Source organism: Neopsephotus bourkii, unplaced genomic scaffold, assembly GCF_033783945.1.
Source record: "Neopsephotus bourkii isolate Nb327-2 ecotype Australia unplaced genomic scaffold, CSIRO-AGI_Nbou_v1 NB_1637, whole genome shotgun sequence".
Classification (NCBI taxonomy): Eukaryota; Metazoa; Chordata; class Aves; order Psittaciformes; family Psittacidae; genus Neopsephotus; species Neopsephotus bourkii.
The window spans coordinates 9400029-9415841 of NW_026902112.1; the positions used below are offsets into that span (position 1 = coordinate 9400029).

General features: G+C 45.3%; 1 protein-coding gene and 1 long non-coding RNA gene across 3 annotated transcripts in view; one reads left to right on the forward strand and one right to left on the reverse strand.

Moving 5' to 3' along the window:
* PTK2 (protein tyrosine kinase 2) overlaps positions 1-15813 on the reverse strand; it is a 201829-nt gene that overhangs the window by 152957 nt on the left and 33059 nt on the right. Inside the window, exon 3 of one of the 2 annotated variants that reach the window (XM_061374196.1) lies at positions 7918-7944. The exons of the other annotated variant lie outside the window; for it this stretch is intronic. The gene's annotated coding sequence lies outside the window, so the exon portion shown is untranslated. The remainder of the gene's footprint in view (positions 1-7917; positions 7945-15813) is intronic. 2 annotated transcript variants of the gene reach the window in all.
* Positions 1-15813, forward strand: part of LOC133223477 (uncharacterized) — a 254198-nt gene that overhangs the window by 142151 nt on the left and 96234 nt on the right. The window lies entirely within an intron of this gene.

Sequence of the window (15813 nt, forward strand, 5' to 3'; positions counted from 1 at the left end):
GCCCAGCCTTCATAGATTGAGGTAAAAAGCAGGTAAATGAGAAGCACAACATCCATTCTACTACTGCTGGAAATAGAGTTCCGGTATTTCTCTACATTAAACCCCTCAGAGAAAGAGCTGCTGTGAAGAAACTTAACGTAAAGCCTAAACATTCAAACCATGTGAAACCATGCCAGCAGATCACCCGAATGGAGACTAACAGAGAGTTTAGTTTTAAACGTCTTTTTAAAGGGACAGAGTAACAGAACCACAGTTTTGGGGTGGAAAGGACCTTAAGACCATCCAGCTCCAACCCCCAACTACTGAATGAAGACAGAATCTGGAAAACGCTTCTGTGCCAGCATTGAACAGCTCCTCAAGAGTTTCTTCAGTTTCACATCATCTCCAGGGTAATCCCAACCCACCAACAGAGGCACAGGCATTTCACAACCCACTCCTGTTACCTGGACCCCTCATCAGAATAAATACCTGAGGAAGCACGTGCTTGCTACAAGAACAGATTGGTAGTGGTGGTTTTTCTGTTTGACCCTTCCCCATGAAAACCTGAGGAGCCCCAGCTCTATACCTGACAAAACACATTCTGCAGTGTTTCATAGTAAAACCAGAAACATCACAGCTATGAGAACCTGTTTGGATAGTATCTTAAATATGTTCTTAACCTTCTGAAGAGCACAAGCCCAGGCTGGGCAGAGACTGGATTGAGAGCAGCCCTCAGGAGAAGGACTTGGGGGTGTTGGTCGATGAGAAGCTCCCCATGACCCGGCTTCAGTGTGCGCTTGAGCCCAGAACCCCCCCGTGTGCTGGGCTGCACCCCCAGAGCGTGAGCAGCAGCTCAGGGAGGGGATCCTGCCCCTCTGCTGTGCTCTGGGGAGACCCCCCCTGCAGTCCTGATCCAGCTCTGGGGCAGCAGCACAAGAGGGACCTGGAGCTGTTGGAGCGAGTGCAGAGGAGGCCATGGAGATGCTGCGAGGGCTGGAGCAGCTCTGCTCTGGAGCCAGGCTGAGAGAGCTGGGCTGGGTCAGCCTGGAGAAGAGAAGGCTCCTGAAGGGGAGACCTTAGAGCAGCTCCAGTGCCTAAAGGGGCTGCAGGAAACCTGGAGAGGGGCTTGGGACAAGGGCCTGTAGGGACAGGCCAAGGGGAATGGCTTCAACCTGCCCAAGGGGAGACTGAGATGAGCTCTTAGGCAGAGAAGGTGTCCCTGACCATGGCAGGGGTTGGAACTGGATGAGCTTAAAGGTCCCTTCCAACCCAAAGCATTCTGCAGGTTATGAAATCAGAAAAGGAAGGAGGGGAGATGTCACTTGTACAATATCTACAATTTTTCCAATTTTCTGCTGAGCAAAGAAACCATGAGATAAAAAAGTTACTCTCCAGCTACATGAGCTGAGCACTGGAACATTAAGAGCTGTCAAGGATGCAAAAACAAACTAGAGGGAAGCTCACAGAGTCCTCTATTCATGGTCATTTTCCTTACAACAAAGTAGTTGATACAAGTCCAGCCAGGCAATGTTTTTCTTCTTGCTTCACTGCAGCCCGTGCTGTTCTGCTTCAAACAAGCTCCTGTGTATTTGGGAGCAGCTCCCGCGCTGCTCCCAACCCAGGTCTCACACAACAAAACCACACTCGAACAGCTTAGATTTTACATAAACCAACTCTGCAAGACCAAGCTTGATTTGCAGAGCCTTGCTTTCAGTAACGCTGTCATCCCCACCCTTCCTTTACTTCACACTTGCTGCTACGATACCCTTGGGTCCTAACACACTGATGCAACAGGAAGCATCTCCAATGCACTCACCCAAGAAAGCCTGAGGTCTCGTGCGCATGTACCATTATTATTCATTTCTTCAGTTTTTACAAACTTCATGTTTTCCTTAACTAATTCTCCACCAGAACAAGACACTGAGTGCCTGCCACAGACGGCTCCGTGTGTTCTAAGGAAGCAACAGAATCACTCATTCGTAACATCCTCGTGCCTTTATTACAGCTCCCTGTCTTCCATCTTCAACACCAGCAAACATTTACAAACTACCAAAGCCTACACTACAGCAAAAATCGTGCTCTAAGTTCCTAATCTCTTAGCAAATACCCTTAAAAAGTGCTTTGAAAATTTCCAACCACACAGTGTCCATGATAAATGACCAGGAGCACACTTGAGTACAGCTAACCTTAGAATGGTTTGGGTTGGAAGGGACCCCAAAGCTCATCCAGTTCCAACCCCTGCTGCCGCGGGCAGGGACTGCTTCCACTAGAGCAGCTTGCTCCAAGCCCCTGTGTCCAACCTTGCCTTGAACACTGCCAGGGATGGGGCAGCCACAGCTTCTCTGGGCACCCTGTGCCAGCGCCTCAGCACCCTCACAGGGAAGAACTTCTGCCTTATCTCCATCCTAAATCTCCTTTGTTTAAGTTTTAACCCATCACTCCTTGTCTTGAAACATAAAAGCAACTCTCTCCAGCTGATGCTTAACTACAGCTCTGGAAATGAGTTCCCTGCACACACCAAGTACAAAGCAGACCACAGTCTATCTGCTCTGCTGCTACCAGGATGTCTTGCTCCAGCAGGATTTGTTGCTGGACAGGAACACTCAGTAAGGTCTTCACAAAGGTACCCATTGAAATGAGAGCACCAGCTCCACTTCGCCACTTTAGCAAGCCAACAGCAACCTCCACTTGTGACATGAGCATTCCTTATGCTGCTGTCCCCCAAGGCCAAAGAATTAAGTGATCAAGGCCGGGCTGGACAGGGCCTGGAGCAACCTGCCCTGGTGGAAGGTGTCCCTGCAAGTGGCAGGGGGTTGGAGCTGGGTGAGATTTAAGGTCCCTTCCAACCCAAACCATTCTGTGGTTCTATGAATTAGGATTTCTTCTGCAGAAATCTGCTAAATGTCACATTTCTTGGTAGAGTTCAGCTCTAGATCTAGCACACTGCTTGAATAACCTTTATCAATGGCCCTTCAGCTTGCTCTGCACTACCATCACCAGCCAGTTTGTCATCAAGAACACAGGTCTGGGTGAACAGCATGGAATGAACTCTATTCACGTCACTTACAGACTGCTTCAGTTAGTTGTATCTGAGCTGCCAGTGCAGTCCTAGACACCCGTTTTGTTTCAAACAGAATGAAAGAGAATATTTAATGGCACACAAATCACAAATGAGCATTTTCAGTCTGTATTCCTTTGACTCTAGAACAGCTGAACATCTTGTCATAGCAAATAAGCATCCTCTTCTAAGAAAAACATTACAAGTTATTTACCTTTTGACAGCATGTAGTAGAGAGTTCTAAGTCCTCCTGTGAAATTCCTCTGACAAAACCCCATAAAATTCAATACTTTCTATCCCAGGTGTTTCCCTCCCCTAAAAGAGAACACCTTTTTTTCTGTCACTTGCAAGAAAAAGTTGAACATTTTCCCCCAGAAGAGCAACCCTATCCCTCCAAACAGCAAAATTCCCATTCTAAAGACATAACCCATGGTATTAATTTCAAAGGAAGCAGATAAATTCCAATTTGTCCTACAACAGCAGTGAAATAGAACACAGAAGGAGAAAACCTTACACAGTATATATTTAAGTGACACAATGATGCCCCTTTGACTACTGGAATACACTGAGATGACTGCATAGGAGCAAACAAGAACGATCCTCACAAGAGTATGTCCCCCAAAACCTTGGGAGCCAGAGCTACAGCCAGGAAATGATACAGGAATGTGCTAAACTGCTGTGGTTTTTGTTTGTTCTTCACCTTTACCAGCTTCTTCACCTTTATAGGAACACCGGGCATAGGACTCAAAGGACCTTTCACATCACTGACTCCTGATCCCTACACTTCCTCATGTACCATGTCATAGTCCCACTAAGCGATAAATACAGCAAATTTCACCTTCTTTGAGCATAAAAACAGCCTAAAGCAGTCACTGGGGTGCCACATCATTCACAGTATTCATGATTTATGTCCTGAATTTCTGTTTAAATCCTACTGTGATTACTTTACATTAAAACTCTTTCCTTCTACCCCATCTCCTCCTTTTTTCTCAATCCCTATGCATATTCCTAGAAAACCAATGGTCTGCTTCCAAGGCAAGTGTCTCATCTATAAACCATTTCACAGACTCACGGAAAATGGGTGAGGTTCCTGAGAGCTGGAAGAAAGCAAATGGAACTCCTGTCTTCAGGAAGGACAAGAAGGGAGGGTCTGGGTAACTACAGGCTGTTAAGGTACAGGTACCTCCATTCCTGACAGGGAGCTCATCACCCTGGAAGCCATTTCTAAATGCATGGGGACAAGACGGTGACCATAAGTAGTCAGCATGGATATCTGAAGGGAGGATGATCAGGGGACTGGGGCACCTCCCATATGGAGACAGGCTGAGAAAGTTGGGGCTGTTCAGCCTGGAGAAGAGAAGGCTGCGTGGAGACCTCAGAGCAGCCTTCCAGTATCTGAAGGCAGCCTATAGGGATGCTGGGGATAGACTCTTCATTGGGAACTGTAGTGATAGGACAAGGGGTAACGGGTTCAGATTTAAACAGGGGAAGTTTAGATTGGATATAAGGAAGAAATTATTTCCTGTAAGGGAAATTGCCTCACCACCTGTAAGGGTGGTGAGGCACTGGAATGGGTTGCCCAAGGAGGTTGTGAATGCTCCATCCCTGGCAGTGTTCAAGGCCAGGCTGGACGAAGCCTTGGTTGACATGGTTTAGTGTGAGGTGTTGGAACTTGGGATTGGATTGGGCAGGGGGGTTAGAACTTGATGATCTTAATGTCCTTTCCAACCCAAACTATTCTATGATTCTATGAAAGTCATGCCTCACCAACCTAATGGAGTTCTATGATGAAAATGCTACCTGGATGGATGAGGAGATGTGCTTTCTCTTTACTTTAGCAAGCCTTTCAACACTGTTTTCCATGACAACACCTTAGTAGACAAACTGATGGAAGTTTGGACTAAATAAATGGGCAGTGAGATGACCTGAAAGTGTCTGCACTGTCAGGCTCAAAGGGCTGTGACCAGCAGCTTAAAGTCCAGAAGAAGGTCGGCTTCTAGAAGTAATAGATCAGCAAGAACACCAATTTCCATTTTTAACTGAAACCCCAGTAAATGCTATTGTCTTCTATTGTCTTTATGCTCCTGTACCCATCTGGTGTAGTTCTTCAGTAAAGCTTCTTGCTTCTTTACTATTTCTTCATTCTGAATGAATACTTATTTGCACCACAGGATCAAGAACAAAGGACCAAGCCTAAAGAAAAGTCACCTGAAGCACACAGACACTATAGCTCAAGTTCAGAGAGTGACAAAATCCAGGAGGGAATGGTTTTAATCCTAACAGTGCCAAAAGACAAAGTTTCACCGCATTTACCAAAGGAAACTAGACTTTAATCCATCCAGGCATACTGGGCACAGACGTTCTGAGATAACTTCACATCGAGACACAAGTACACTGTTCTCTGTCCATCTCTGAAATGATAATAGCTTAAGATGTTGTGCTTCCAAGCCCTTGTTGTTTCATATTCCAAAACTCTACATTCATCTCCATGGCCTCAATCACAAGGTAGTAAAAAACCAATTGACCCACAGACTGCAAAGCAGTGATGGATTAGTGTGGGATAGCTCTCCTGATCGAGGAGTTAACTAATGTATCCCACAGCACATCAATCCTTCTTTACAAGAGGATCTTGCTAGGAAATCAAAGTGAAAAAGGAAGTGTTCTGGGTGACCCCGCTATAGCACTGACCATAACAAATGTGCATGGAATATAAGCTCAAACAAGGCACCATAAACAAGACCGCTTTGAGTAGTCTCCTCCTTACTGCGAAGTCTTCAAGCACTGCAAAACCCCCAATATTATGATGCAAATCTAGAGCACTAAAACCAGGTGACAGAAAGTACTTCTAGTGACATCTATTGTCCATTGCTAAAAGTGGCACCCAGGAAAAAGACAAAGTTCTTCAAAACATGAAATGAGAAAATGCCATTATTTATTGCAGATACAAGTTCTGATGATTACAACTTCCCCTCTGGTTGCAGAACCTCATCTTTATCCAATGCACTCTATCTTTTATCCTGGGTATTTCTCCAATTTGTCAAATTCCCTTTGAATTTTAATTCCATCACTCAGTGTGCTCCTAATTCCGTACTGGTGTCACTGGCAGATGAAACAGGCACATGAAGTCCATCACACAGTCATGGAATGGTTTGTGTTGGAAGGGACCTTAAAGGTCGTTCAATTGCACCCCCTGCCACAGCCAGGGACACCTTCCACTAGAGCAGCTTGCTCCAAGCCCCTATGTCCAACCTGGCCTTGAACACTGCCAGGGATGGGGCAGCCACAGCTTCTCTGGGCACCCTGTGCCAGTGCCTCAGCACCTTCACAGGGAAGAGCTTCTGCCTTATCTCCAACCTGAACACCCCCTGTTTCAGCTGGAACCCATCACCCCTTGTCCTATCGCTACAGTCGCTGATTTAAAGTCCATTTCAAAATGCTGGGCAAATTTCTTCCTTCTCCCAGCTCTTCAATGACACAGGGAGAAAGTACGAAGACACTTCCACACGCACCCCCAAAATGACAAGAATCATCTCCTTGTGGCCCAGATTCACGATACCAAACTCTACAAATCCAAACGGAAACTGGGAACAAGTTGCCTCACACATCCTTGTTTTAGAAGCTGCTGAAAAACCCCACAACAACTCTCACCTTCCTGTCGGCCTGCCCAAAACACCAGGCATTTATTTCCCCCATGTTCTCCACAAGCACTTCCCTGTCTGAGAACCGCTCCCAGCACTCAAAGTCACTTTAAAGATGCCTTCCTTAAAAGCAAACTTCTGCCACATTTAGAGACCTTCTGACTGCTTCAGACATGATTTTTTCCTGTGGGAAGACTACAGCGGATCAGCTCTCAGGCTTTTAAGTGCAATTGCCATTTGATTCAAATGGGAAAGAGCAACTGCCTCTGGAGCAGATTCCTGTTGACTCAGAACCATCATGCTTCAGATACTTGCCTGTGAAAAGCTATTTTGTGGATAGATACGAAGCACATCTCAGTGAGAAGAAATAAAAGAATGGATACATAAGCAAAATCTCCAACACAGACCAAGGACAAAAGCAGAAGGCTTGACAATGAACATCCAACCCCTTGCTCAACCAGGAGTAAAAGTGCACTGCTGCCATGCACTACAACCAAATTCATATTACAGACAGTGAACAGACAAATCCCATCTCATAGAGAAAAGAAGACATCCTCATTCCGAGCGCTATATCACAAGTTGAGCCCCCAGCACAAGTCAATTTATAAAGCTTAACACTTGGCTAGTAACCAAATAAGACCAAAATCAGGTCGTTGGGGTTGGGGGTTTGGTAGGGTTGAGGGTTTTGGTGGGTTTGGTGTCATTGTTCTGAGGGTTTTAGCTTTTAAACACCACTGACAGGAGACACAGGGTCCAACAGAGCAGAGGGATCCTTTCAGATCCAACAGAAGTCACCTCTGACCAACAGCCAAGTGAATGTGTCTGTCACTTTCCCTGCTGCCACCCAGGGAGACTCCTTTTATCCACGTTTCCTTCCACATTGTCCCTCTGATTCACCACTAACGCTATTTGTGGCTGCTCCTAATCTGGTTTTCTGACAGCTGGATCACACACTGTGCTGAGCCGCTGCAAGCATTAACTATACCCCACACATATTTAACAACTGCACATAAACACATCTCAGCTACCTCCTCCCCTTGTCAAAATACACTATTTAAATACGACAAAAATCCATACTTCAACAGCTTTTGTTTAGACCTCAGCTCCCCACATGTCTAAGCATCATGACAGTGCCACGAAGAACCAATACTCTGATGCTATAAAACCATGACTACATTGCAAGCAAGCCCTTAAAAGCTGCTTGCTGCCACATCAAGACAAACATGAAAGAAGAGAACTTACCTGCTGGCAAGGGAAGTCTTGAAATATCTGTAACAATAAAGGAATACAATTAGAAACAGAAAGGAAAACAGCTCTGAAATCACACTGGCCTCATTTCTGTGCAAGGCTGTACTTGTCTAATAAAGCACACTATTAATCCCAAGCAATTTGCCAGCTCTCAGGCATGCCACATGCAAACCATCAGTGGTTTTCCTTGTCTCACCCTGTTCATTAACAAGATTAGGTTTTGCCCACCTAACTGAAGCACAAAGATCCTACTGGTAGGCAATGAGTGCCATTACTGCAGCAGAATACAGGTCACTAGGCACAAATGAAGTGTTGCATACAGAATTCACCATTATTACCTACATCAGTTCAGAGATGAAAGCATCAGGGTTAGGCTTTGCCTACAAAGAGGACATTATTATGTGTTTTATTTATTCTTAAACCTTCAGAGAAAAACAGTCAAGCTTACAAATGGGTAAGTATGGAACACAAGAAACCATATTAAAAGAGAGGGATTTTTGTCACTGAGCCATGAGGCACATTGAATATCTTTATAGTAAACCAAGGCTCTTTAAGCTGCCATCAGCTTCACAAGAAGCACTGTCTTAAGAGTCTAAATAGCTCATATTAAGAAAGAAACATGACTATAAATGTACATACATTAAATTTTCCTAAGTAGGCAATTATATAAACTATAACTGATATTCCTCCTGCCTGCTTTTCATACATCTACTTGTCATCTCAGCACACAAGATTATAACTGAGACTTGGAGGTGCTGACCAGCATTCAGAACAGGAACTAAAACCCATAAAGAACCAGAAAGCAAGAATTCTTCAAAGTCTGTGAGGATGAAGACTGGGGACACACATCAAGGGGTTCAAAAGCTGAACTGAATACAAATGGGGGGGGTGAGAAAGGGGAACTAGTCAAAAACAAGAGGAAAACTGAACTGAACCAAAGAAAAAGGTCTGCACCCTTTGTGGTTAAAAAGAGACGCCAATGTCAAATGATAATAGCGGCATATTGGGTACAAAATCCATGCATGAACTGAACTTTAGCCATAGGTGTACAAGCTGGAACAGATTCAGAGATTACCAGGGCAGATGGCCACTGCTTTGCTACCTATCAGAAGTAAGAAGGCTTAATATTAGCTCTGCTGCCACCAAGAGATTCTTATGCTTGCTTTCATCTACAATCCATGTCTGTGCCTGTGAAACATGCTAAAATACAAACACCAGAAAGAATTACACCTGCTAAAAGTATCAAAAAGGAGCTGCAGTACTTCGAGGAGACAATGAAGTGACAACATGAAACTGAAATACTTAAAGCATAACATGAAAACAGCAGTAAGACACTACGAAAGACAGAAAATAGTGAACGCTGTGTTGTGGTAGAACATACAATGTTTCAAGGTAAGCAGGTACATTTAGAAGATGCTCATCCTGCTGTCTGCTTATGAACAAAACCTTCTTATGCAATAACAAAAGCCTGGAGACAGGAGACACCCGTATAGGAAGAAACTGCATGAACTGCAGGAAGGAAAAGCCTGGAGTCTCCTCCTGCAACAGCTCCTGCCCAGAATCCAGCTCAGCACATAGAGAGTGGAGCTTTTCCCAGCAGGAAAATACACAGCAATGATACTTCATATGTAAAGTGAAGTGAGGAGAAATGTTGCAACTTCTGGTATGTTCATAGATGTTTAGTTCTTTCCATGCACTTTTCTTCTAGTCGCAAAACCACTCCTGCTTGTCACTAGGCCATAAGATTGTCACATCGGCCACAAACTGTGGCCACCTGAGGAAAGCAACTGAAAAAGTGGAGTAGAAAATGCCATATTTGATTTCAATTTTTCTACAGGAATGGAAACCAACCTCTAAATTCCATTTCTAATTGAAATTACATTAAAAAAATGTGAGTTACTACAATAAATTATAAGCAACGTTACAATGTCCTTCTAATTTTTGATGTACTGGAAATGTTTGAATCAAAGCATTTAGAACTCACAAAGCAGACTACTTGGTTAAGTGTGTTTCCAGAACAGATTTCAAGCAAGTAACAGTAAACATCACCACCAGACAAATACGTTATCATACACACACAGAGAAGCAGAAAACATTCATTTACATTCCAAGAGCTTAGCCATGCAATTTCAAACACCTCCAGGGACTGCTCTGCAGCTCAGGCTCGCACAGATTGCTAACTTAAGGCTCATGTTCTATCTGATCATATTCTCATGTTTGTCCCTAATACTTGTGCTGCTGCTTCTGCTGTCACCTCCCCCTTCAGAGGCACCAGCACCACACAGAAACCTACCCAAATGGGGCACCCACAGGAGCAGCACTGGACACATGAGCCAGCTTCACTGTGTGCTCACAGCCCAGAAACCAACCGTATCCTGGGCTGCATCAAAAGCAGCGTGACCAGCAGGTCGAAGGAGGTGATCCTGCCCCTTTATTCTGCTCTCAGGAGACCTCACCTGGAGTATTGTGTGCAGTTCTGCTGTACTCAACATAAAAAGGACATGGAACTGTTGGAACAAGTCCAGAGGAGGCCACGAGGATGATCAGGGGCTGGAGCACCTCCTGTATGGAGACAGGCTGAGAAAGTTGGGGCTGTTCAACCTGGAGAAGAGAAGGCTGCATGGACACCTCATAGCAGCCTTCCAGTATCTGAAGGGGGCCTATAGGGATGCTGGGGAGGGACTCTTCATTAGGGACTGCAGTGATAGGACAAGGGGTAATGGGTTAAAACTTAAACAGGGTAAGTTTAGATTGGATATAAGGAAGAAGTTCTTTATTGTGAGGGTGGTGAAGCACTAGAATGGGTTGCCCAAGGAAGTTGTGAATGCTCCATCCCTGGCTGTGTTCAAGGCCAGGTTGGACAAAGCCTTGGGTGCCATGGTTTAGTGTGAGGTGTCCCTGCCCATGGCAGGAGGTTGGAATTGGATGATCTTAAGGTCCTTTCCAACCCAAACCATTCTATGATTCTATGATGATCATGTTTACAAACTTGCTGCCTTTGCTGTGCAAAGCCTTCCCCTTTCTGAAGCACACTATAGCACTCAGGTCCCTGTAGAGGAGAAGGTCATTCAGTACTGAGATCTGAAGAGAAAACAAGAGCTGGGCTCCTGATCTGGTTTGTCACTATAAGGACAGACCCAAGAGCATTTAGGGGAGCTGTCCTGTTGGTTGATGAAGCTCTGGACTGACTTTCCTCCTACAACTCATTTCTTGAACGCATGAGAATGCTGTCACACAAAGCACACTTCCAGCTGTACAACACGAGAGGATGGAGCAGATGGCCTCACGCGGTCCTTTCCAACCAAGGCTTCTCTACTACCACAGACAGATGACAATAACAGGACAGGAAAGAAGCCGTAATGACAGCAGAGGTCCTACAAAATAAAGCTCCTCAGCCAAAGAAACCTTGCCAAGTAAAGGAGACATCCATATGAACTCACTGAGGAACAACCACCCAAACAAAGACTATACTTTAGAGAAAGGCTGCTACCAGTTACTCTATCAGCACTGAGGTGGTTTGGGGCAGTGGAGTCCTCAAACAAGCTTTGTGGGTCCTGTCACAAAGAGGTTTTTCTGTGATTGATGGATGCTTTGAGTACTGGATCTCCCAGCACTGTATTTGTTTCTATGAAACTATGCATTTTGCATGGCAAAGTTTCCTGAAATGTTTTCTTGGAGCCACAACTTTCAGTGTTCTTTCCAAGAGTAACATCTAATCATCAAAACCAGGAGTATTCTATGAGCATCATGTTCCTACCTCAGTAAAATGAGATTATGGCTCCATGGACAAGCACAGAAGCTCAGACTCTCACCCTTCTGCAGCACTGGTCTCTTTCCAGTGCTGTGGTAAGCAGCAAACCACAAGAAATGTAATCCTGTTCTCCTGTAGCAGGAACTGATTCCATCCTACGAGCATTCCCTTGAGATGAACTGAGATATTCAGTTCATGGACCGATTTCTCACTCCAGCAAAGAGTAAAGCTCAGAGCACATGAGGAACCATAGACCACAGTCACCAGGAAGCTGAGGAGCACATGTCATTTGACAACATTCCTTCCCACTGAATGAGGAACAGCACAGACTCAACACAAGATGTAATCTTTCAGCACTAAAATCATGCAGGAATATGTATGTGCATTCAGCTTTGCATGACTGATGCTGAAGGACGCTGGCTTAGAGGCTGGATTCAAGAGCCTGGAGGTCTCACTTCCTATTACTCTCTGGCAGGCTAAAAAGGCAGCTGGATGTTCCCCAGATATTTTATGGTATCTCCATTTCATTAAAATTATTCTTTATTAAAAAGAGTAACCAGGAATCGAGTCATGTTTCACAAACACTGCTTTCCAAAACTACATTTCATAGAGTCACAGAACGGTTTGGGTTGGAAAGGACCTTCACATCATTCAGTTCCAACCCCCTGCCATGGGCAGGGACACCTCACACTAAACGAGGTCACCCAAGGCTCTGTCCAACCTGGCCTTGAACACTACCAGGGATGGAGCATTCGCAACTTCCTTGGGCAACCCATTCCAGTGCCTCACCACCCTCACAGGGAATAACTTCTTCCTTATATCTAACCTGAACTTCCCCTGTTTCAGTTTGAACCCATTGCATTTCTTGAGAAACTCAAGGATTTGTCCATGATCGCCTGATCTCTCAGGTGAAGACCTTGGAGAAAGATGAATTCATCCTGACAGCAGCCACTAAGGAAGAGCTGTTGAGAAGTCTGACAACCTGATTAAAAGATAGCACAAACCACTCATTAGGCTGCTCCAGATATGTGTTTTTTTATTTCCTTCCTCACTGGAAGCGCATCTCTTATCTCTAAGCAGAACCTAACCTACTTCCAATTCAGCAATCTGCAGAGCTGAATCTTAACAGCCCCTTATTATATTACTTCCCATTAAGGGAATTTTCAGGCAATTTTAAAGAGGGACTCAAAGTCTTTTCTTATATTAGCTATGTAGAATGAGAGGCACGAGTAGCTCACTATAATGGCCTATTTCTCTAAACCTTTGGTCATCCTCACACATCTTTAAATGCTCAAACTATTTCTAGTTTTAGACATTTCCCCACTTTGCACACACCAGTACATGACACTGCATGCATAAATCAATCATAACAGCACTAAACCTAACCATTTGCTTACTTAGGCAGAGTTTTCCCCTTATTGGTGCATTTATTGCATTTCCCTTAGGCAGAGCTGAATACCCAGCACTAAGTGCACACTTTGTAAGTGTGGGGAGAGCTGGAACGGGACAGTTATAACTGCCAGGCAGACATCTCCATCCACAACACTTGCCAGCATATTTTTGGTGCTTCGGCCAGATAACAAGAAATGCAATGCACAAACCCACACATCTTAGGTTTATAACCCTGCTCCACAGGAGAGCCACGCTGCACTGTGGTCCTTTATGACCTTTGTTTTAATATCTGCTTCCGCTGTGAATATCAGCAGTGATGATTTAATGCTTTCACTCCTGTCTGTTGAAAAGGTTAAGTAGCAAGCAGCCAGGAATGAACCACTGAGAGACCCTCTTCAGGACACACACAGCCTGTGGGAGATCTGAGCAGTTCTGTTTAACCAGTTATTAGTTTTAATGCAACTGCTGCCACTTAAACACAAAAGCAACAAAATGAAGGCTAGCAAAAATCAAGAGGACCAACTGAAGCACTGCACAGAACACTAAGAAGGGGGGTGGTTGTCTCAGATTTTACATTTGGTTATTCCAGGCCTCGCAGCATCTCCATGGCCTCCTCTGGCCTCACTCCAACAGGTCCAGGTCCCTCTTGTGCTGCTGCCCCAGAGCTGGATCAGGACTGCGGGGGGGGTCTCCCCAGAGCACAGCAGAGGGGCAGGATCCCCTCCCTGAGCTGCTGCTCACGCTCTGGGGGTGCAGCCCAGCACACGGGGGCGTTCTGGGCTCAAGCGCACACTGAAGCCGGGTCATGGGGACCTTCTCATCGACCAGCACCCCCAAGGGTCCTTCTCCTGGGGACTGCTCTCAATCCAGTGTATTCTCAAAACACTGAAGCTCTGCTTAAGATGCTCTGAGTAATCTGCATGACTTTTCCTTCATCCCAGCTAAACTCTGCCCTGAACTAAAAGGGAGAGCACCTGGAAACTTCAAATTCATTTGTACCACATCACTGAGCATGTCCACAGTTACCTATCCGGCCACCGGTATTTTAAACCAGACATACTGAATAGTAAAACACTAAATCCCAGACTGGTCTGCGTTGGAAGGGACCTTAAAGCTCATCCAGTTCCAACCCCTGCTGCCACGGGCAGGGACCCCTTCCACTAGAGCAGCTTGCTCCAAGCCCGTGTCCAACCTGGCCTTGAGCACTGCCAGGGATGGGGCAGCCACAGCTTCTCTGGGCACCCTGTGCCAGCGCCTCAGCACCCTCACAGGAAAGAGCTTCTGCCTTAGATCTAATGAAATGAAATACATTCAAGGAGGTTAAGGAAATCAAGAGAAACTACTCAATCACGGTTCAGGGCAGGTGGGATCAATCTCATTACACACTGAGTTACAGAACATGCAGTATCTGAGCAACACGGTAAACCATTTATTGTCAATAGCTACACAAGTACTACACAGACTTTCTGACTATGGGAATGAGAGATAGGGATAGGGAAGAGACTGGAGTAAAGTCCCCAAGAACTGGTTTTACTAAGCAGCTCAGTATGAGTAAGTGAAATCTTCAAGTCTACAGGTGATATTTAAGCTCTTATGGGTAGGTGAAAGCCATACTAATGAGCAAAATCCAGAAGGATCTCACTAAATGAAGCAAACTGCTAAAAGCAGATACACTTCAACGTACAGATGTGATGCATGCATCTAGGGGAAAAACATTCCAAGCAGTACCTACTGAACCACTTAACACTTGCACTTTGTCCAGTTCCAATTGCAGGAGGAAGGCTGAGTCACTGTTTCCTCTGAAATCATCAGCTTAGAGTGCAGTGGTTGACCAAAAAAAGGCAGTAAGACATTGTGTACCGTTAGGAATGGTACTGAAAACATGGCACATAAACACATTACTGTACAAAACAATACAGCATCCACATCTTGTGTTCAGTTCTGGTCCTTGCACCAAAAGGAATATGAAGTACAGACTGTCTAAAGCAGGTCATCTGAGTTGACCAAGGGATGGAGTGGCTGCCATGTAAGGCCAGCCTACAAAACCTGGGACCCCTTAGCTGACAGGACACAAGGCTCACCATGAACATGATCAAGACAAGAAGATAAAGCAAATCAATGAATGCAGCACCATTCCACCAAGTCCTGCCAGTATCTAATGGAGATCAGCATCAGATCAGTAAGAGTGTCTCTCTTCACAACTGGCAGAGAGCACCCAGCAGCTCCTGTGAGAGAAAGGTCTAGAGGCAAATACCATCAGCAAATGCAGACATCAGATTCACAGCAGGCTGACAAGGAAAGACAAGGAGAACTAATCAGGGATGTACATGACTCTGGTATCCCTGATGCAACGGGGATGCTGAGGAGGAAACAGAAGCCCAGGCATGCAAACACTACCTTCTGCTTCCACCAAGGCAGTGATGCAAGTGGAAGATCACTGGTCTCAGCCAGCATCTTGGTCTGTGTCAGCAATAGTGTGGCCAGCAGGACCAGGGCAGCGACCATGCACTGTTTTCAGAAGATGACAGGATGTTATAAGCTCCTGTACACAAACACCCAGTAAAGACGTATCAGCACAAGTATGCAGGCAGAAAGAGGTGATCCTGCCCCTCTGCTCTGCTCTCATGAGACCTCACTTGGAGTATTGCGTGCAGTTCTGGTGTCCTCAACATAAAAAGGACATGGAACTGTTGGAACAAGTCCAGAGGAGGCCACGAGAACGATCAGGGGCTGGAGCACCTCCCATA